This window comes from Neofelis nebulosa, chromosome 17 (assembly GCF_028018385.1).
Source record: "Neofelis nebulosa isolate mNeoNeb1 chromosome 17, mNeoNeb1.pri, whole genome shotgun sequence".
In the NCBI taxonomy this organism is placed as follows: domain Eukaryota; kingdom Metazoa; phylum Chordata; class Mammalia; order Carnivora; family Felidae; genus Neofelis; species Neofelis nebulosa.
Window position 1 is genome coordinate 42074030 of NC_080798.1, and position 24162 is coordinate 42098191.

At 45.7% G+C, this 24162-nt stretch overlaps 1 long non-coding RNA gene across 2 annotated transcripts in view; it reads right to left on the bottom strand.

Annotated features, from left to right (window-relative positions):
- Window positions 1-24162, bottom strand: part of LOC131499573 (uncharacterized) — an 815236-nt gene that overhangs the window by 391617 nt on the left and 399457 nt on the right. For both annotated transcript variants that reach the window (XR_009255960.1, XR_009255961.1), the window contains one exon: window positions 10774-10855. This is a non-coding gene — a long non-coding RNA (uncharacterized LOC131499573). The remainder of the gene's footprint in view (window positions 1-10773; window positions 10856-24162) is intronic.

Sequence of the window (24162 nt, forward strand, 5' to 3'; positions counted from 1 at the left end):
GACTGTGAGACCCCTGGTTCTAAAGGTGAGGGCCCGCCATGGAGATGGCAGGACCAGCCGCATGGAGGTCTTCCTTGAAACCCAGAGATGTGATCACCCAAGGAAACGCCGCAGAGAAAGAGAAGAAGAGGACCAAAGATGCTCGGAGGGAATGAACTTTTAAGTTAGTGAAGGAGCAAGGCAGCCAGAGCTCAGGTGTGGTGCACCATCGGAAGCATTCATGAGTACCGCAGAGGAGAAAGTTTGGGGGACAGAGGGAAAGTGAAGGGCCCCAGGTTAGGGGGGCTGAAATGGGTTCATGGGGCTTGGCAACTTGGACCTTTCTAATGACTTTCAAGAGAGGTTCCAGTGGTGGGATGGGAGTCCCATTCCACAAGAAGAGAGGACAAGGTATTAGGAAGTCAGGGATACAAGCATGCAGGTCAACTTGACAAGTTTGGGGGGGAAAGGGGAGGTGTGGTGGCTTGGGAGGAGGTGGGATGACAAAGAGTTTAAGTGGGCTCTCAGGCTGAGACCTTGAACAAGACAGGCAAGATCTGCTGAGAAGAAGGTCCCACAAAAGGCAGGAACTGCCTGGAAAGGCACGGATGCTCTCTGCTATAAGTGACAAAACGCCCCGCAAAAGTGGCTGAAACAATACAGCCTTATTTTTCACATATAAAGTACAAAGTGTCAGCCACATGTCTCAGGAAGTGATGGAAGTGCTAGAACAAGAAGTATTTTTCATGCAATCAAGATCCAAGTGACACCAAACATACACAGTTGGCATGGGAACCAGAAAGCTTGAGGGACCCAATTTTCAAAATTCATTTTACAACTGTATCTGCATTTTGTGTGGGTGTGGAGGCTAATTGTGATGCTTAGGCCAATAGAGGCACAAAAACACAGTTCTGAATGAGTTTCCTAATACTTTCTTCACGGAATAATCAGTGCTTGTGTTTTTAGACATTAAATATATTTATGTCAATCATTTTTCCACACAAGTATAACCTATAAATGTTGCTCAGTGACAGCTTCGCTGCTGAGTGGCCCAATTTTCATGTGCAGGGGCAGCGGAAGAACTAAGCTGAAGTCCCACATTCATTCCCATTCTCCCCCTCCCCAGGCAACCGCATCCCTCTGTTGAAGGATCTGATTCCAATATCTGGGGCCAATGGCATTTTGCTTGAAGTGATGGATCACTCTCATTAAATTAGGATTGGTCACCTTCATGTGACTATTTATTTTGCCTTGTGCCTATTGACCGTAGATTTTATTGATTACTAATTTCAGCTAAAATAGGCCTCAAGCATCACAGATTCTGGCTCATTCCACCAATGCTGAGGGATAGAACAGGAACCAATGAGTGGAAGGCATGGGATGGGGAACGACTTTCTAACAGTCAGAATGACCCCAGAATGGGACCAGTGATTTCTGGAGAAAGTGATTCCTCGTTACTAGGTCTGTTTAAAAATTTGAATGTTCTTCTCGTTTGGCCTAGTACCCCCAGAGCCAAGGCAATGTAAGGACTTGGGAATGATGCTGGCCTCTCACGAAAAGTCTGTATTCCTTCTTGGCTTCCAGGAGTCTCCATCACCAGCAACCTTAGTCTACCTGATTCCAACGGACTCGGCAGGCTAGTGTGTGACATCCAAACCCAACATTCTCCGGAGTCTGCACACTAGAATTGAAAAGCCCAGAGCCCTGACTCTCCTGTGGCCCTGCCAACCATTTCTTACTGCCCCCTACCCAACTGAGAACCACTGTCCAGACACTAGACCATGGAGCCACCTCCTTTAAAGCTCCCCTGGTCATTTTGATGAACGTGCAAGTTCAGACCACTCGTTCTCAGGACAAGTAAGAAACTACAGATATCACTGTCGTCCTTAGTGACCTGGGACCTACCCAGGATTTCAGTCGCCTGTCCCAAGGCTCTGCTTTCTTCAACTTCTGGCAGCCATAACTGGTTTGTAATTCTCTCTATGCACCTTATGTCCAGAGAGGGAGAAATCTGAGAACTTGGCTTTGGGCATGGGAGACCCTGGGACAATGGAGACTTCCAGACTTGCTTTTATGTGAATCCTTGGTATGTGAGGAAATGGGGGAAGTCAACAGGGCTCAGTCTGCCTTCCTAGGTCTTCTCTGCCCAGTGAACATAACTGTGTTATCTGGGGCCTTTTGTTTGCTTCCCTTGTATGTATGCTATGCACACCCCTTACCGGGACCTTCATGGGGAAGGGGTGGCTGTGTGCCTAAGCCTTCCAATCATAAACCATTTCTGGGTCTGCCCCCCACGGGAAACTGAGAGCTATTCAAGGGTTGGCCCATGTTTTTCTGTTTTCTATGTTTCCACTTCTCAGCAGAGTACGTGGCAAAAAGGACATGCTCAAAGAATTACTTATTCATAAGAAATTAATACATAAGGAATATAACTTTCCAGAGGCTGTGTGGGATAGAGGCAGGAGAAGGGAGATTTTTTTTTTTCAGTTTCCATGACAAATATGAGAAATAGGGATTTTTCTTTCCATTACACAGATGCGTGAACTCAGAGGAGAGGAATTTACCCAAGACAGAGCCAGGCAATGAGACTTCAAGTAGGACTCATAGAATTTTCTCCAGTCTGCCTCCCTCCTTTCCAGGGACTCTTTGACTCAAATCCACACTGGCACATTTGAGGCTACATAATGGGTATAACCATGACAATTACATTTTCAATTTTCAGAATCAGTTGTAAAACTTTCCAAACTTCAACAAAGAAGCATTCTAAAAATATCTGTTAACTCATGGGCAATCTTATTGTTTCCTGAGATCAAGCCCAGGGTCCCCCAGTTCTCTCTGTCCAGATAACATCAGCCATCTGCTTCTGGGTAACCACCATCGCCCTTTTCCACATAAGAGCATCTCTTGTGAACATTACCAGTATAAGATGTCACTGGCCCCATCAACCAGGCCTTGAATAAATTCTGTTGAGGGTCTCTAGATCCAATGTTGTGTAAACCTGGGCCCTTTTCTCCTACCACTCCCACACCTGCCCTTTTGTGCTCAACCTAAACTCACTCCTGGCTCTTCCCAAACCAGATCAGAGAGAAAAATACAGAGGGAAGAGTCACAGGCCTAATTGCCCAGGAATAAAGTGTTGAGATGTTGAGCATGTCAGATATTTATTAGGAGTGCCCTGCAGATCAAAACCTGGGGAAGGGATGAGAACCGAGGTCAGTAGCAGAGCGAGACATTCAGTCGTACTGCAAACCCAATGGTAGTTTTGACTAACCTTGCAGAAAGCTCTAGAGTTAGAATTGACCCTTCAGCATTGTTTCTAGTGGAGCTAAAATACTTCACACTTCCACATCAACTATTTAATTAGATTGGCCACCTGACAGAGGGGGATCGATCTTAGGTGGGTGGCTTTCTGCACCAGAAGAGGGGACAGATGTCAAGGTTGTCTGCCAACAGTCCTCCAGCACCCAGGGAAGTAAACCCTCATTGAAGGGAACTTCAGAAGCACATGATAGCACCTACCACAGTGTAGTGAAGAGCTAGTCTAGCTCCGCCAAGGTGTAGAACCAGCACATGCTTCACACCCAAGTCAGCAACTCAGAGTAACCAACCTATGAACTGGCCACATAATGTGGATTCCAAGAAGGGACACTGCCTGCCAACAGCCCCCTCCTCATCACTGTGTGCATGGGTCAACTCCTCCCGTGTCAGGAGCATGTGGGGCACTGCCCCCACTTCCCTGTCCAGCACTTCTAGGTCTCAACTGAGACTAGAGTTCGGTCCTGAATCCTCATCTGCTTCTAGGGGGCCATAATCCCTGGTCAGTCTCTTCCCAGTCCTTACTCAGGAGATTCATTCTGTTTCCATTCTGCCATAAGTGGATGGAACACAGGCAGCCATGCCTCTGCACCCACCTACCATTGATTTCCATCTATTCCCTATATTCACCTTCTCTACCGTGTCAATCCTTGTCAGATAACAAGGACTTCTTGGCCCCAAAGAGAGTTCCCTCCATCACACTGACAAGGAGCTCCTAACTGCCTGTGATAGCAGCAGGGTCAGGCTTCTAGTTCCCACTTCTGGCCATTTCCAACTGCCCACATGGCAGGAGCTCATTTTAAGTAACAAACATCTTCATGACATACGTGACTAAAGATGAGGTTGCAAGAGATTCTGAGGGGGAACTCAGAGACAAGCCTGCAAAGTTAAGAATGAGCTACATTTATAATACCACTCAGGCCAAGGACATTAATTAGGGACTTAGAGAAATGGGGAAAGATGCATAGCCACAAATCTGTCAGCGACGGTCACTTCTTAGGCATTCTCCCATTCTGTCCATAAGCATTAACAGATATCTACTTTGGGCCATACTCGTACTGGTTTCTGGGGACACAAAGGTCAAGATGCTTGGAGGAAAGTCTTATGTATACTTTCCCCCATGTTTCCACTTCACCTCCTAAAGGCTACATTTCCATCCACCTTCCTCACGTAGGGAAATGCCTTAGAGGGAACTCTGGTCCTCCTACCTTCTCACTCCTCCCTTCTTGTGCAAGGAGAATGTCTAATCCAATTGGCCAGCGTAGATTCAATGAGCTGCATTTGCCTAGTGGGTAGGGATACTGTCCCAAAGGCAGGCAACCCTTCTTTCATTTCCCTTTGCCATCCAGGCTCTAGTGCCATACATTCTCCTTCTCCTTCCTACCACTCTGTTGTGAACCCAGCAGGGCAGGACCCCTCTCAGGGGACAGACTCACCATTTTCCTTCTCTCTCTCCTTTACCCCACTCTTAACTTTTATGGTTGATGCAGGCAGGCATATAGTTCTATTTCACAAAGTTGAGAGTTTGGAGTCTACAAGTCATGCTTTTTTTTTCTTGGGATTTGTTCAAGTTTTCAGATCCTCAAGTTTAAACATAGGGTAGCAAGTAGGAGATACCACTTGGCCCCAGGTTTAAGCCACAAGCTCCTACATAGTTTACTAGAGTCTCTAGGTTTGATGACTACTGGGTGTTGTACAACCGCTATTAAAGTAGATAAAGGGATCCCCATTCAGCAATCAGTACCTTGTGTATATATTTTTAATGGTCAAATTTTGGGAAGAAGAGTGCAGGGCTTCTTTTGCTCCAAATCCCTAAGAAGACATAGTTTCTATTGTCCTGGAGTTGACTATCTAGTGGTTGAATAAAAAGAAATATTAGAAAAATACAGTAAAAAGATACCTAACCCAGCCTAAGGGAGTCATCGGTAAAGGTTCCTTTCAGAATAGATGCAGAACAGAGACTTTAGTGATGAATAAAGTAAATAAAGGTCACGGAGCAAGAGCGAATCTAGTTCAGTCAGAAGAAACTGCATTAGCAACTGTTCGGGGTCAGGTCGTGGCATGGTGTGAGGCAAGAGCCACAGGTAGCTAGCACTGGTGTGTGAGAGCTTACGTCCAGTCAGACTGAGCTCATGAGACCCTTGCAGCTTGTAAGGAGAACGTGCATATCTTATCCTCCGATTCATCTCTACATCCCTGAGGACATGCCAAAACATTATGCCCATCTTGATTGACTCTCACATCTTGGAAAACAGACCAGACTTGAGCTTCCTTCAAAGTTCTGAGCAAGAAATAAATGCCAGTCAAGCCAGGACAATGCAATCCATATACTGGAATGGCTTTGAGCCTCCCCACTCCCAGGAGAAGCTTCTATCTGTCTAACTGGTCTACCTGCATCAGTTTGACCCTCATTACTTTAGCCTTCACACCAGCCACACCGCAAATCCAAATGTAATGCCTCAATAACTCCCCAATGCTTTCAGGAGAAAGTCCAATTTCTTTATTATGATGTCACAGGTTGAATTCTTCAAGAAGAAGACCCTGAGACAAAGGTTAGCATACAGGAATGTATTAAGAAGCAGTCTTGGGATCAATCCATACGGAAGGGAAGGGATGGAAAGGGAGCGAGACTGAAAAGAAGCCTCTAATTCAGCCCTTCATTCGACCCCAAGAGAAGTTCTGAACCCAGAGGACCTTTCAGAGGTGAACCAAGTAGGGCAAAGTGACCAAGCCTTAAAACACACACGTCAACAAGTCTTGGATGCAGACTACCCTGGGGAAAGGGTCATGTCCTCGGACAAGGCAACTCAATCCAAGGCACATTCCTAAAACAAGCTGATAGCTGAGGGCCGTCTTGCCCACAGCATTTGCAGCAACTGGAGGAATAAGGCCATTGGACTTGAAAGGAGATCTAAGTGATACATCACAGCATCCAGTACGTATGGCATCCAATGATTTTTATATTCTTTTATGACCTACTATATTAGTTTTCTAGGGCTGCCATAACAAAGCACCACAGACTGGTGTCCTAAACAATAGAAATGTATTTTCTCACAGTTCTGGAGGCTTGAAAGTCTGAGATCAAGGTGCCAGAAGGACTGGTGTCCTTTTTTAGTTTGTAGATGGTCATCTTCTCCCTATCCTCACATGGTCTTCCTTGTGTGCCGGTGTCTGTGTCCTACACTCCTCTTACAAGGACAGGAGTCACGTTGGATTTAGGGCATATCCTAAATGACCTTATTTATTATTGTTTTAAGTTTATTTTATTTTGAGAGAGAGAGAATGTGTGTGGAAGGGGCTGAGAGAGAGAGAGGAAGAGAGAGAGCATCCCAAGTAGGTTCCACGCTGACAGTGCGGGGCTCAAACTCACAAACCATAAGATCATGATCTGAGCCAAAATCAACTGACTCAGTCACCCAGGTGCCCCCCTAATGACCTTATTTTAACTTCATTATCTCTTCCAAAAACTTATCTTCAAATACAGTCACATTCTGAGATACTGGGAGTTACGACTTTGACATGAATTTTGAGGAGACACAATGTGCCTGTAACACCTACCTGCCTCTTATCATTTCCCCACTATCAGCCATTCTCCCCACCATCTCTAGTCAAGTCACATCAAACAGCTGCTTTTTTTTCCCCTGAATCTTACTCACTTACTTTCAAACAAGTTAAATCCCTAAGAGATACAACATCATATGGATTCGGTGTCTAATGGCCTCAGCGGGAAGGATGCTTCAGAATTCAGCAGAAACCATGCTGCTGTTCCATGGAAGCAAGTTACCTTTCCCTGGATTGCTTGGACGTTAGTTTGCTGCCAGGGGTCACTTTTCCTGTACATGGAAATACATGTCTTGCCTACATAAAATTCAGTTTTATCTCAGGCATAAACACTTTCATTTTTGAGAAGAGCTACATGCTCCCTCTGGTTTAGAAGACCTTGCTTACAATCAGAAAAAAAAAAAAAAATGGCCTTGGGCCACAGCCTTGGAGACAAAATTGGCATTTTAGAAGTCATGATCCCAGTAGGCCTCCACGAGCTCCAAGATGAAAAAAACATTTTTTTATAAAAAGAGCTACTGGCTGACTCTGGAACATGCCATGCTGGTCTAAACCTCTATGCTTTGCACAGGCTGTGCCTTCTGCCAGAAAAGCTCTCCCTACTTTGCCCCATGGGCACCTTTATATGACCCGTGTCTCCTTCAAGAGTCAGCTAATGTGCTCACCCCTCTCTGAAGCCTTCCTCACAGTGACCTGCCTCATTAGGACATTATCTCCCTTGCCCCGTGATGAGAGACACTTGTCTCAGGATCTCTAGTGGGTGTGTAGCATGCATCTGTAAATGTGTGTCGTTTGAGTATTTGGCTGATAGTTGGTGCGTTGAGTGATTTGGCAAGGATTGTGTAATGACCATGGCTTCTATTTTTCTCAGTAGATCAGACACCAGTGTGGGTGTGGAGGAAGACAGAAGAATGGTCAGAGGGTGCAACGTTGCTGACTCTGAAGCTGGAGGAAGGGGACCGTGGGCTGAGGAAAGTGGATAGTCTCTAGAAGCCGGAAAAAGCAGGGAAAAGGGCTACCCACTAGAGCTTCCAGAAATGAATGCAGCCCTCCTGATTTTAGCCCAGTGGGCCTTCTTGCCTCCTGAACTGTAAGATAATAAATGTGTTGTTTTGAGCCACTCACTTTGTAGTAACTTGGTACAACAGGGGAACACTGGCACACCATTCCAAACAGGCCTTTCCCACCCTTGCCCTCATGCTCTAGACCTACTCCATGTATGCTGGGGAGGGTAATCTAGGTGACCAACACTGGGGAATTTTCCTGACTCAACACCAGGGCTTCTGAAGACCCAGGAGAGCCCGATATTAATGCATTTGGTGAACTCTGTGAAGGTATGTTCTGTGTGGACACCATGGTAGGAGCTATGTGATTATACGGGGTCAAATCTGCTCCAGCTTGCTCACAGACTACAGGATAGATACGGTGACACGTGCAGTGACCAAAAGCAGGTTCATAAGAGGGGCAGAAAGTGGGGCTAGCACTAAGGTTCCAGGAGAACGGTCACGGAACATCACAATGGTACCACTCTGCCCCCTCTCCACCCTCAGGTGTGCTCTTACAAAAATTAGCAATCAAGGTGACAGTAAATCTTGGAAACACCAGAACACAGATTACAAATGGGAAAAAGCAGGACAGTATTGTCAGAGATGGCACAATCAGGACTCTGAAAGACCCATCAGGCAATAGGGAGCCATGACAGATTCTGGAGAAGAGGATACAGTAAGGGTAGAGTGCGCAGGATAAGCATTGTGGGTGGCACAGACACAAAGCAGAAGGGGAACCTGGAGTGATTATCATGTTCAGCTCCGAAGCCAGATCACTGACTTTTCTTACCATTCCTAACACAATGAGTCTGACAGATCTGAAGTTGTTTTTTTAATTACCATTGACAATATTGTGAACTTCGTTCACTTAATCTCCATTAAAGTCATTGAGGATGATGCATGGACCTTTTAAGCTACTAAAAAAAAAGAAAAAAAAAACCCTGAAAATAGATTCTCAAAACTTCCCTATCCATAGCCCAACAGGCCAGACCAACAAATACTGCTTAACATTAAAGGTAAATAACTAATGCATAAACATGGAGTAAACTGTACTCCCGTTCTCTATTAATTGCCTGACATATTAATGATATTTTAACAAACCATCTGTGACATTCTTGCAGCCCAGCCTCAAAAGGTAGGTGTTGGTATATAAATTAAAGGATAATAATAAATAAAACTGTAACGAATATCCATCTAGCTTCTCACATTTTTCATGGAATTTTCACATGCCTTATGTCACTGGACTTCATAAGCACTGTGTGGAGTTGCTCTTAATAGACACTTAGAAAGGTTGAAAGCCAGGAGCCGACCCCAGGTGGCAAAGCTCGAAATGCTTTGCTCTTTTCACAGAATCACAGCGTTTCTTATGTTTGAACAAATGGCACAACATGTGTGAGAAGAGACAGGACGTGAAGCCGGATGACAGAATATCCAAGCTGAAACACCCAGCAAGGCTAAGGCAGAACAGTGACTTCCCACAAAGCCAAAGCGAGAATGGGCCCTGCCAGACCCGATGACCTTATTCCAGGTCCAGAAGTCCTGAAATGGAAGCTGTCAGCGCAGAACAGGCCTGGATGATTCAGACATACTGGTTGCAGAGCAGTGGCCAGTAGGGAATGCGGGGTTTGTTTTGTTTTGTTTTATTTTTTTTATATCCAGGGAAATGGCATTTCACTGTCACTTAAAATAAGTATGTGATTTGAAGGAGGAGGAATCAACAGATTGGGATGAAGCCATATGCCAGGCACTGCACTGGACTCTCAACAATATTCTCTTACTGATTTCTCATAAACAATGGGCCAAGTTGATACAAAAGCCCCATTGTACAGAAAAACAAAACGAGCATTGGATCCAAGAGTATAATACATTCCCTCATGGTCACAGAATGCCCCTATCATTTACAGGTTAAAAACCACTCATTGGTGACATCCAAAATATGATCTGATGTGCCACCTGCCTGCACAGATAGCACACGACGAGGATTAAATCCAAGCCCACCTGTCTCCCAAACACGTTTCTGTGTCTGTTGAAGAATCCAATTAACAGGGGCTGAATAAACAGGCAAATCCAGACATTTCTACCATGCCATGCTATCCTCTTTGTGATGGGATAAACAGAGAGGAAAAAGGATGTAAATTACAAGATTTTTAAAGCAACCAAGAGGCATAAATGGACAAACGCAGTGAACAACCAGAGTATTCACAAAGAACACTCGCCTGGATCCAGACCGCGAGCGCATCTAGGATGGTTATTCTGAGGAAAGCAACCACACAATTTGAAAGGTGCCTGCGGCACTAACACCCCCTTGAAAACGTGGCCCCACGGACACTATACGTCAGGGTCTGATGAAGGAATGTGGTGAGGAACACAGAGGCCACTCACTCTCCCCCATCAATGCACAATCCTGCTTAACAGCACTTTTCTTGTGGGTGACTCTCCCTCCTGGGACAGTAGTGACGTTCCAAGGTTGATCCCTCCAATTCTCCAGTTTCCACCACTAATGGCTGGGACTTGAATCCACTGCCAAGATCAGCTTCCAGTAGCCAGCCACGGAGCCAGTGCATCAGGAACCTGAGCATCGGCCACAAACATGACAAATGTGCCCAGGATGAAGCTTATCAGCCTTTGAGGCACAGAGCTAGCTGACTTGGCCCATATGGGAAGGTGGTGGATCCAACGAGGGCAGAGAGATACTACAGCTGTCGTGTGGGTGTAGGCCAATGTTTCATGGAAGGTTCAATTCCTGTTTTACCCCCTTCCTCTCCACCCAACCACCGCCGTCATCCTGAGGGACATTAACGTGCAGAGCTGACTCAGCCAACTGCTATCATGGTGGTGTGAAAAGCGGCTGAGAATGGAAAAGACCCCCTACCTTCACGTCCCAGCCTCGAACAATGGCTCACTTGTGGCTCCTTCATCAATCTGTTTCTTCCCTCTCTGCCTCAGTCTCTTCCCTGTAAAGTAAGAATTTCCATGAGATTAAATGGGAAAAGCCACCTAAAGCATTTAGGGTTGTATTTAGTGTAATGTTAGTGACCATTTTTACCTCCCCATCAGCCGCCAGACCCTGGATCTTATGGTCACCACCCAGAAATCCTAAAAATCTAACATCTGACCACAGCCTAGGTATTCTCAGCTCTTTTAACCATCTACCATCTTTTGTCTGACCTTATCATGGTATCCCACTCTTTGAGTTCTCTATGCATATCAGCTCCCTGTTCCGGGCTTCTCTTAATCCCACGGCTCTAAACCATCATTTCATTAATTCTCTGGCTCCTTGCTCTATAGCTCCCCAGCCATACTTCCCATAAGTAGAACCACGGGGCAAAGCAGCCATCTGCTTCTGCTGCTGCCCGATCAGTTCCCATTTTATGCCGGGGATAATGACCCAGTGACGCCCTATGCCGGGTCCCATCCCAGCTGCAGCCTTAACACCCCTTGGGCCTCAGGCAACTCACCTCCATTGTTCTAAGTTGACCTGCTACATTCTCCCAAGCCCCAGCCCCACTTCGTTCCCCTGTCTCACAGAAGAGCACCTTGCTTCCTACTTCAGGTTGATCAGAGAGGGATTACATATAAACTCTCTGTTTTGTTTCATTACCCGCAAATTTGGAATGCTTTCTATTTCTTCCTACCACATCCTCCTCCTCAGAGGAAGATGAGTGTGCTTCTTCCTTCCTCTGTACCGTGTACCGCTCAGGAGTCTTGTCCATCAGTTATCACTTCTGTATTCTGCCCTGCCAGGTGACCCCCCAGCAAAGACTCCTTCCATCAGCATATAAATATGCTTGGACTTCCCATACCTCAAAAACAAAAGGAAAATCTCCCTTGACCCTCTACCTCCCTCCAGCTCCCTCACACAGACATGCTCCTTCAAAGCACTGTCTATACTTGTAGTCTCTGCTCCTTTACCTTCCACTAGCTGTACAGACCAATCTTCCAAGATATTTCTCTAAGAAGGTCAATAACAAACACGGAGCTTCACTTGACTCCCTTCTCTTCCTCACTTCTCCTATCTAAGAATCTAAAAGTTCCATCAACTCTGATGCTCCATGCATAGCAGCTTTTAATTCTGTTCCATCTCTCCATTCAACGTATCCCAACCTTCCAAACTCATCCAAAGACATCTAAATCACACTTCTCTGCGATCTGGCCTCTACTCCATGCCAAAGAGGGAAAAGAGGGAAAGGAGGAATGTTTCTCTCCTTGCTCAGCGTCCTGAAGTGGTTCCCACTATATTGCAGGCAGATCTGCTCCCTTCTGCATGATGTACAAGGAAGGTTCTTAAGATCTGGGTGTAGTGCATGTGGCCACCATAAGGGCTAACTGAAGTATGGAGACTACAGATCTAAGTGTACTTCTTTTACAAAATGCTTTCAGTAGGACATTAAAAGCATTAAAAACATTGAAAGTTTCAAAACTTTCAGAGGAAACTCATTAAATGTTGGCATTTCACAGAAAATTCATCAAATACTGGAATGCTTTTATGACCTAATGTCCTTAGGAACAGATTTTATATGGTTATTTCTTGAGATGTTTCTCAATGCAGAAGGTACCACTCAACAAAGATGCTGTGAGAGGGGACTTTCATATGACACAGATGTTATCTCACGTGACATCTGCAAATGCAAGATCAAAACGTCCTTCCTCCTGACCACAGCAAATCCAACTATTCATTCCAACCGTCAACCTAAGATTCCAGCATTCTGACTGAGGCAGCTATTTCTATGCTTCTTCCCAGATGAGGACCCTGAAATTCCAAAATGAAAGGGAACTCTCTTCAAGTCCCACTTCCAGTGTCCATAGCTGAGTCGGGACAAAAACCTGGTGGTCTCTTGCCACTGTGGTGTGGGGGTGTCTGCCCACAGGTGCCGAAAGTCCACATGGTCCAGTGTGAGAGGCCCCTTAGTTGTTAACAGTGTGTTGTTAGCACAGAGGCTGTGATCAGTAAGAAGGTCTAGGGGCCACAAGCAACCACACAGTCAGAGGAGGAGGAGGAAGAGGAGGGAAAGGAAGAGGGGAGGACTCCAAGGGGAGGAGTAGGGATGGCATACACGCAGCCACAATGGATGAAGCATGAGATGAAGGGGAAAGAGGACACACTGAGCCTGAGCTTGGCCCCACAGGAGACCCCCTCTGGAGACTGAGTACTGTGTTGCCTGCTCTGACTTGAGAAGCACTGAGTAGCCTCTCTGAGTCAGACCGTATTTTCATCAAGGCCTTCAGTCCAGCCCTAGAACACCAAGCAAAAGACAGTCAGATAATCACTCTGCTGTTTGATTTTTTTCCCTCCCACCAGTAGACAATTATGCATCACTCCAGGCTTCTGGTAGCACAGTCAGTTCCACACTAAATGGCTCCCAACATCCAAGTCAGATGCACAGTGCCATTGACATGGCTGGTACAGCCTGCAACCCAGCATAGACCAGCCTCCCTTGAGTATGCACACACACGCACGCACGCACGCACGCACACACACACACATACATGCACGCACAAATACACAAGCATTGGTCTCAGAGTCAGTGAATGACCAGCTTCTCCGCCCAGCTGGCCAACTTCAAACCAAGGAATCAGCGTCAGTCCTGCTTTCAAAGCAGCCCATGGAGCCAAGTCTGTCTAATCTCCATGATATGTCTCCCTCTTCCTAGTCCCCACACTCCTCACCTGGCTCCAAACCTCTTGATCCTAAACTTGGATTAGGTCTCCCTAATCCTTATCTTCCCTTCCACATAACCTACATAAAATAGAAACACATAACTCCTCTGATTAACTTCCTTCAGTTCCATTGTCCCTAATAAAGTTCAACCTCCCCATTGTTCACAACAATGAATCCCAGCCCTTCACCTTGCTAAGCATTGAACACCAATCATTCATTAATTCATCTACTCAACAACTATTTATTGAGTATCTACGCCATGCCAGGCATTGTTCTAGGCACTTTGGATAAATCCAAAGCAATGACTCCTGTCTTCACAGAGCTTACATTCTAATTGATGAAGAAAGCAGTAAGTAATATCCATAATAAGTATGTAAATTACATAGTATGTTAGAAGGTGGTAAATGCTATGGAAAAAATAAGATGGAAGACAGAGAGAGGAGGTCGGGCATGCTGGGGGTAGGGTGGAAGGCTTTTAAGTATAAACTTGGTGGTCAGAATCATCCTGAGAAAATGACATTGGAGTAAAGACTTGAAGGAGGTGGTGTTGTAAATCTATTCTATTCTAGGAAAGACTATTCGGTGTTGTAAGTCTATTCTATTCTAGGAAAGATTATTCTAGGCAATGGGAGGAGCCAGTGCAAAGGCCCTGAGGTTCCTGGGAAATAGCATGGAGGCCAGTGTGGACAAAAGAAAGTTAACAAGAGGGAGAGGCATGAGAAATGCCATCAGAGGGGATAAGGAGGCCAGATCATGCTCCTCTCTCACTCCCTACCCTGCGACTCATGAGTCTCCCCCCTAACACTTGTCACTGTTGCAATTCCCCAGCAGGTTGGGTGTCCTCATGCCCCAGCACCTGTGCTTATGTTCTGACACCATGTTGCCTGATCACCAACTCTTCTGCCCACCACAGAGCTCTGACCATCCGTTTCCCAATCCTCCCATTTTCCTTGACCATAAAGCTATTATAGCATTAAAAACTGAAATGCAGTTACCCAGCTCCTGGTCTCTATCACCCCCTGGACTGAGCTACTTCAGGAAATGAATCCCATCATCCCTGTCCTCTCTTTTTCCCTAAGAATCACATGGCTACAGAGACGCTGGATAAAAAGAGAACAGGCAGTAAAGCATAGGAGAAAGGGAAGTTGCAAAATAGTGCTGAGGATTGAGATTATCTTGGTCAAACACACACCTAACCTCATTGAAACTCAGTTTCCCTGTCTGTAAAATGAACATAACAATTGTGGCTCCACCTACCTTCCAGAGTTATTCTATAGGTAAAAGGAGACTAGATAGGGACACAGCTTATGGAGAGGGGCTAACCAACTGCAAAGGGTTATCATTATTGTTCCATTGCTGTTACCTAGCAAATCCTTTGTGCTAGATAAAAAGATGCCTCTGGTTCCAAACATGTCCCAGTTATGTGCTTTGGTTCCAGGAGAGGCAATGTTGGAGTAAAGATTATCTTGTGTCACATGTGATTTCTTTGCAAAATGGGGCACAGGGAGCCTGACTCCCTGTGGAGAAGAGCCTCCCGGGTAATGAATTAGGAGGGTCCTCCGAATGATCCATCCACACCCTGTTCAGCAGGTCCAGCAGGCATTGACTGTCTGAACCACACCTGCCGTGGGAACGCCAGCTGCCCCTCCCCCAACCCATCCCCACCCCCACAAGTTGTCAAAAAGGCACCGTGATAGATAGAGCTCCCACATGCCACAAGGTAAGTGTTTAAATCTTTTATAAGACAGTCAATGGCCTTTATAAACCCTCAGACAAGAATTACACTGTGTCTGAGATGGGGCTGAAAGTCAATGGGAAATTGATTCTGTCTAGCTGGTGCTGTTTCAAGGAGGAGGCTTGCTGGGTGCCTTTGGGACCAAACGTGCCATCTCCCATGTGCTCTGGGGTGTAGCGTGTCACATGCTGTGAATACAGAGATACTAGGGCCCATTTCCTGGCAGAGGCCCCAGGGAGCTGTGAGTTCCAACCACAGGAAGACCCTGGAGGGCATCGACCAGCACCAGGGATAGTTATGAACTGTGTTTACCTTCCCAAGAATTGATGCCAGACCAGTCATGCCACTGCCTGTATCCCAGGTGGAGAAGCCAGAAGATGATAAACGGCCATTGATCTGGAGGCAACCAGGGGGGTGAGGCATACCTACAATTACTCTCCTTTGCTAATGACCCCATTAGCCATTGGATCAAACACAGTTAGAGGCTGTGATGACGCTGGGGTTATTTTTCTGCCAATACCCATTGGCCTGATGCATACTGTCCTTCCAGGGGTGCCAGAGGGGGCAACGGGACCCCCGGTTTGGGACTTGGGAGCCCCAGGGTCCCGGTGTGCCTACTTTCTCTGCAGCACAGGCCTGGTCATGACAAGGATGGCTCTGGGTCACAAGTGAGTGGATAGACCTTGGCAGGTAAACCAAACAACCCCCATCCTGGCAGGCAGCGGGGGCAGTGGGAAAAGCACCCACTGTGGAATCAGGCAAAGGTGGAGAGTGAAACCTGGCCATGCGATTAACCAACCAAGTGACCTCAGGGAAACCCCTTTCCTGCCCGGGGCCAGGCCAAGTATAACTTGGGGATGATACTTAGTCTGTCTGCCAGGCCTGCTCGGAGAATAAAATGTGACAGCACAGGCCACATGCAGGGCACAGAGCAGGCACTCAGTGCTTCTCAGCTCTGCTCACCATCCAGTGCTGAACCCAAAACTCGAGGAGCAGGTGGAGCTCTCCCCTGGAAGTGGATGGACCGGAATCACACAATAAAAAAGGTAACGTGATCCCAAGTACTGACCACATGTAAACACTGGAACCAGCGCTTGCTGTACATCACCTTGACCCTTCTTTGTCCCCATTTTATAGATAAGGACACTGGGGCCCAAGGAGTTTCAGGAGGTCAGTTCATCCAACAAGAGCAAATGTTGAGGATGTGATTACTAAGGGCCTACTCTGCACCAGGCAGCCTCCAGGGGACCCGGTGATGACGCTGAGCGAGACAGAGGCTGCTCTGAGGTCAGGCGTCGGCAAAGCCCAGGCTAGAATCAAGGTCTCCTGCCATCAAGTGCGGGGTCCTTCTCTGTCCCCTGCCATTTCTCCCACTAGAAGGGACTCCTCAGAGGATCACTGTGTGCCCCAGCTCAAAGCGTCCTTGACATTTGTCCCGACTCCCCAGCCAGCTTTACAAACGAGGTCGTGTTTTCCAAGGCCACACAGCGAGGGGGAGAGGAGCTGTGATCTTGAAATGAGACTGGTTGCAACTCCGCGTCAGGGCTCCCCTCTTCATCAGCTGCCCGTTTCCTAGAATGCAGCACTTCCTGCCTGTAGGAAGCCAGCAGTCCACAGTGTGCCATGGACCCTGGGAGGTGGGCAGAAGGAGAGGGTCTCTGTGCGCATGAACCATTCACAAATATTTACATAGCCTGCAAGAGAAACCACCCTGTCGGGCTGAGAATAAGGGGCGGAATGAAACAGCATCCTAGCATCCCTGCTCCTCTGTCTCTGGTTAAGTCATACCATTGGTACTAGATGGTCAGGTATCTTTGAACTGAAAGGAGTTTTATTTGAAAACTCTTCAGGGTGCCAGAGCAACAGTCTTTTTCCACATCAGTAGTCTACCCAAGGCAGGCTCGGCAAAGAAGAACAAATATGACCGTCTGCTGCAGAGGGGCGGGGCGGGGGGCAGAGTGGTGGTGGGATTAGTAAGGATGAGGTCAGCCAGGAAAGGACGGCAAAGAACAGCCCCCCTGTTGTCAGACAGAGTCACAAATAAACACTTGCTGGCAGCTGGAAATTCAGCTCTTAAACCCTGCAAAATGAGAAAAACCAGTCACGGTCAGAAAGGGTATATTGTCTGATGGGGTGAGACAGCACAGAGTGGGATTCAGACCAAGAGCCACTGAGCCATTCCGATGAGGCTCAGCCTTTCCTACCTAGAAAGTGGGCAGAAAGCAAACACCCAAGTGCTTAGAGGTGATGTTTCCATGCTGCCATACAATTGAAAAATCCAGCATTTTTATGTCTATTCATCTATCAGGCAACTGTCGAACACAAACTGCATACCAGCACCATGCCAGGCTCTGGGGACTCAGCTATCAGTCTTCCTCTCCACCTTTATGGAATTTAAAATTTAGCAAGGAAAACAAACACAGGAAAATGCAATTACATGAGGGATGTTAGTGGTGGCCTGTGTGCCCAAGAGGCCAAGGAAGGAGGGAGTGGGGAGCTGTGGAGATGGCGGTGGAGGGTCGAAGGGGCTGGAGAAGTGACTAGCACGGTAGGGAAACTGATTACATACAGAGGAGTTAGACAAATAAATAACTAAACTGAGGCTAATGGGAGCCAGATCTCTGATGGTCAGAGAAGGATTTATAAAGATGGAAATGGAGGTTAGAATGGGAGACATTGAGGCAGTGGATTAGAAACAAAGGTACTGGGGGCGCCTGGGTGGCTCAGTCGGTTGAGCGTCCAACTTCGGCTCAGGTCATGATCTCACAGTTCGTGGGTTCGAACCCTGCATCAGGCTCTGTGCTCACTGCTTGCTCAGAGCCTGGAGCCTGCCTCAGATTCTATGTCTCCTACTCTTTCTGCCCCTTCCCCGCTCACACTTTGTCTCACTCTGTTTCTCAAAAATAAATGAATATTAAAAAAAATTTTAAAAAAAAGAAATAAAGGTATTGGTATGAACTGAATTTTAAAAATTATATATGGAAATAGATATGAAAATCTATATAGATAAGCGACTATCAACCAGGAGTGATTTTGTCCCTTATGGACAATGGCAATGTCAGGAGACACTTGGGGTTGTAACAGCTGGAGGAAGGGGTGCCTACTGGCATGTAATAGGCACAGACATCCTACAATACACAGAACACTGTCCCCAACCAAGAATTCTCCAACACCAAATTTCAATAGTGCTGTGGCCCAGAAACCCTAATATAGATGTGTGTGTGTGCATGTACGCACATGTGGATGGATGAATGGATGGATAGATAGTTCGAGACAGATAAAAATAGATGTATTTGTTTGTATGTGTATGTATTATATATATGTATATAATAATATAATATATATCACACACATATATGCATACATAGATTTCCTAGCTAAGTTGCCTAAGTGGACCAGGAGCAATGACACTCCAGTGGCTATGAACACATCCATTACCCAGAGCTTGGTTTCTAAATACCATTGTCTACTAAAAGGAACCAAATTTCCCCTGGAGAAATAACTAATTTCAGAGCTGGCACAGAAAAAGTATAACGGGAGCTTGGAAAATGTTTCTGTGCCAGAAAGTAGAGAAGTGCCCAAAGAATTATGGGAATATGTTCAAAAGGGCAAAAGGAGCCAGATTCAAGAACCTCCCACCAGCTAAACCTGAGACAATGTGAACATCAGAATAAATCAGAATAAAATATGAATAAAATATGAATCTATGCATTCATATGAATAACTAGTTAAAGAACAAATAAATGAGGGAGAAAGGGAAACTCTTCCTTACAGTAGAATAACTAAAAAATGTAGGAAAATTGTGAAAATAGAAAACCACCATTTGACAACCATCATAGTGGTGGCTAACTCAGCAGGAAGCATCAATAGAAGCCAAGGCTAGCAGGCAGAGGTTTGATGAGGTAAAGAATATTGACAGCCTTTCAGAGAATCTCCCCACAAAAATGCCTTTAAATCATACATAGAAACTGGTGACTTTATGGTAGAGAAACTTGGCATATACCAACTTGACCAGGTGATCAAAATTGGCATGAAAGGACAGGATAGATTGGCATCGGTGTGGTCCGTTGAGAAAACACAGCATCATTTCCATGGCATTAAGGACAAGATATGGAATGGTTCCAGATTGAAGAAGACTAACGTATACGAACAATTCACCACGGTGGACTGAACCAGAAAGGAGGATGATATACTGATGGGGAAGTTGGGGAAATCTGAATAGAGGTGGGTAACAGCCCTCTTTCAGTGTTGATTTCCTGAATTAAATGGTTGTCCCGGGGTGATTAGACAGTTTTCTTGTTTTAAGGAAACGTATACTGGCGTTTTGGAGGAAGGTGGACAATGGTATATACAATTGTATATTGCTCTCAAATGACTCAGAAATGAATAAGTTGGTATTAAATATGCACATACATGTACACAAATACAGAGGGAGAACAACAGCAAGAGAGAGAAAAGGTGAGGAATGGAACAAATGAGGTAAAAAGGTTAAAAATTCATGACTTATAGGGAATTCAAAATTATTTTTAAAAAGAATATAAAAATATGTAAACTATTGTTTACATATATTGCTATATGCGTACTATATAAACTATTGTGCCAATTACAAAATTATAGTCATACAGTAGGATATTCACATAATATACATGCAACCCACCATGCACACACACATATGAAAAATATGAAGGAAATGTACAAATATGTTACTGATGGTTATCTCTGAATGATTAAATTGTCAGAAATTTTTATCTTTTTTAAATGTCTCTCCATATGGTCCAAAATTTCTCCTGTGAACATACATTGTCTACTGCTTTACAATTGGAAAATAGCATTGTGTGTGTCATCAAATAATTTGACAAAAAGAAATAACGAACTTGATTTCTGAGGACATTTTTCCTCCACTCAACACTGGCCACCCAGTCAGCCACTCGCGGAACTACCTGGAGGCTGCTCAGTGAACACCCTGGGGTTGAGTGAGGCAGAAAGAGCACAAAAAAGAAGTCTGGCATCTCTGGACTGTGCTGTGGTCCTGCCCATCGGTCAGGCCTCCCTCATCTGGGTAATAGGATTCATGGTCTATCCCTTGAAGCATCATCAAGACTCAGAGACTTGAGATGTTGACATTTTTCACCCATAAGGTGCTTATGCATGGGAGGTAATATGAAGACACAGGTAAAGAGATCATCACTCTAGTAGTTAATTACTACCGTCACTGGGGCAAGCCCTCTCCCACCTTTAACTTCATTCTCAATACCACTATCAGTAAGCATCCCATTCTACAGATGAAGAAACGAATGCACAAAAACATTAACACTCATTTGTCCAACGTCATCCTTGCAAGTGACAGAATCAGGATTCATACTTGGCGCTGACCGTAAAACACACGAGCCATCCACCTCCACTACCCCCACGATGCCTGCCTTCCCTTGGCACAAGAACGGTCACCTAACCCTAAGATGCCCACGAGGCAGAAAAACAGAAAGCAACTTTAAGTAGATTGGATATTTCTGAAACTCTCCAGTCTTGGTGACAGTTGCCATACCAGGCTTTTCTCTCACCAGGAAGACAGCTTCTGGGCACCTCTTTATATGCCCTCCATGTGTTCCAGCATGCTGTTCCGGGTCCAACAGTGGCGTTTAGTAAAGGCCCCTCCACTTCAAAGCTGCCTTTCTTGGTCATGACAACCCACAATTAACTAAAAAGAAATACTGAAGCGGATGAGGAAACATCCCAGTGACAGTTCCCGGAGTCTGGCATCCCACCTGATAACTCCTGGGTCACATGGAGGAAGTCACGTTGCGTCCGGGAAGCCAGGTGTGTGAGTGGTCACTTCTTTCGGGACCGGCAACACACAGGTTATTCCCGGGGACCACTGACTCCATAGTTTCCTTATCTTATTTGATGTTTTTAATTGTCCTTATTTCTACAAACAAACCTTCAGAGACTATACACGAAATGAAAAGCCATTTGTTTCCACCTGTTAAGCTGCTTAATTTCTTCCAGGAGGAGATCTTCCCTTTGACTTTTGCAACTGTGGAAATATTGTGAAGACCCAAAGTATATGCAAAAGATCAATAGGTCTTCTAAAATGAAGGATTCTACTTCAGAGCGTGACTGTCCTAGCTGAGCCTCGGCTGTTTTTATTCTATTGTGTCTTCTCTTAAAATTGATGTGAGAGGCAAACAAAAATACTGCAAGAATTAGAATCAGATAACATCGGCACTTCTGGGGACATGAAAGGCAGCAGAATCCAACAAGGTCATTTGAAAAAGGAGAAACCAAGTCCTACACAGTGGATGCACCTCACTCAGTGTCACATAGCCACTCTGTGGTCCAGCTGGGATTCTAAGTCATGAGCCCCGAACAATCAGTATTCAGAATGTCTCAGACGGAAATTATCTACATTAAAGGGTTTGCAGCCACTAGCCTACAAGCTCACCGAGGGCAGGCACTGTGCCTCATCCGGGGGCTTAGCCAGCAGATGGCACTTATAGGTATCCAGCAGGCATTTTTTACGCAAAGAAATGAATGATTTCTAATATCATTTTAGCGGAATTCTAAGAACACTTACAAAAGCATCTATTTTAAAACATTTTTATTTGCATTTAAAATGAAGTTCTATATGGCCAAGCCCAGACGGGTCTCATGTTCATGTTTACTAAACAAAAGATGACTGGTGCTGTGATCATTAATCAGTTGGCATTGACTGAAGCTCTTAATGAAATGAGGCATGAACTGTTTGAGAAAGCAATTGAAAGCCATCATACATGCCATGAATCATCTCTCGAATGCACATTTATTAAATCAGAATTCATAACTTTGATATTTTATCTAACAGGTTTGTTACCCTTTCGAGACTCTATTGGTGAATAAAAAGACAGATGTTTCCAGAGCTAAATTGGAGGAGGGATGAGGGAGGGAGAAACCAGCCAGACATCAATTAAAGGGAACAGGCAGCAAAATACCATTACCCAATGTCTGGGTTTTGCGCTATCGTCTTGAAAGAAAGTTCAAAGAAACCTTGGCAAATGAACAGATACGGAAGCAGGATGCAACACTGAAGGCTTCAGGGGTCTGCCTGGCAGCTGGCAGATGTTGTGATGGATCCAGAGGTGGTGACTGTTTGGGGTTGCGGAGTTGACTGTCATCAAGGGAAACGCCAGTGAAACAAAAGTCAGACTAATGCAAAACCCTATTTTTACTTCCTGAGGGTGCCAGGGAGCTGGAGGGGAATCAGAATCCTCTCCCATTTCCAGGATCTTCAAAGACACCTGCTTCTTTTAGTTGAAGCAAATATATATCACATCAGTGTCACATCCACGACTATTGTCCCAGGCACCTCTTTTGGATGATCCAATAAAAGTGGATTGAGAGGCATGTGAAGATGTTTAGCTCTTTTGACTGCTGTCGGCAGTAAATTGGTGGATCAAGGTGACATGGTCCCCCACAGCTCACAATTGCCACACTTCTTAGAGTCTCCTCTTCATAAAAGCAGACCTGGAATCCTTATAGGCAGCGCTCTGGCGCTTTTGTGTAAAGGAGACCTTCCTTTTTAACTGCTTTGACACAACGTGGCCATTCTCCTTCAAAGCCTCTCAGACCCACCCCTTCGCCAGCCAGAATCATGGTCCAGCCACTGAGTTACATGCCCCAGGAACGTTCTGGTACTTTCTTCGCACAGAACAACACACATCTAAATAACAGCTTTTCTCCGCTGTAATCTGATTAGATGGCCGTAAGTAGGACGATCCCAGGGATAAACTTGAACATTGACACATCTACCAAAAATAACCACCTGGGTCATCATATGCAGTGGCAGAGGCTTCTCCCTTTTATCTATGTTAAGCAAAGGACATTCAGTTCTAAAACCAAAAGCATGGAGAACATGCACCCGATTTGAGGAAGGCAAAAGCCACCAATGAGTGCAACAGACACATGCTGCCAACCTCTCCTCTGTCTCTTTTTAAGAACACCAGAGAACTAGGTGTTTGTTCTGTGGGACATAGGCATTCAAGATCGATAGCTGCTCCTTGTGCCCCTCCGGATTGGGGCTAGAAAGTAGCTACAAGCCACAGCCACATTTCCCTGGGTCAGTGGCTCTCAATCCGAAGGGTGCATCACAGCCACGGGGAGGGCTTGTTAAACCACACACTGTGGAACCCCACCCCAAGACTTTCCAACTCAGCAAGTGTGGGGTGGGGCCCAGGAATTTGCATTTCTGGCAACTTCTCGGGGGATGCTGCTGTTACTAGCTAGCGCAGGAGCCACAGTTTGAGAACCAGCCCCGTAAGCAAAGTCTCATCAGCAAAACCCCGCCACTTTCTACAAGGCAAGATGGAAGAGATGAAATTCACCAGCCTTCGGACCTATGTTCTCATCTTGTTTTAGTGCCTCTGAAGAGACCTATTGGCTGTATTTTTTTTTAACTTCTCTGTTAATCTGCAGTACTATGCTAGCCCTTCAACTTAAGACAGCGAGAGTGAGACAGAGATTCACCCTCATGTCCTCAACAGAGGAAGGGAAAGCTTAGGATCATTAACGTAGGAAGGGGAAAGGCACTCAGGGATCCTCTAAACCCCAACAGCACTGGGTCCCAGGGGAAACTGAGATCAGAGAGGCCAAGACACTTGCCAGAAGCCACAAAGCAGAGATGGAACTAAAACCCAGGGTTGCTGACACCCACTTCAAACCCTTCCCTCTAGCTCAGCCGGGCAGCTTGCCTGAGGCAGCTGATTGAAATATGCACCCGATCCCAGCAGACAGGTTTTCTGTTTACAAGACTGCACCTCCCTGGACCAGTGGTTCTCAACCCTGGCTGGCTACACTTTAGAATCCTCTGGAGAGCTAACAAATGTAATGACAGCGGG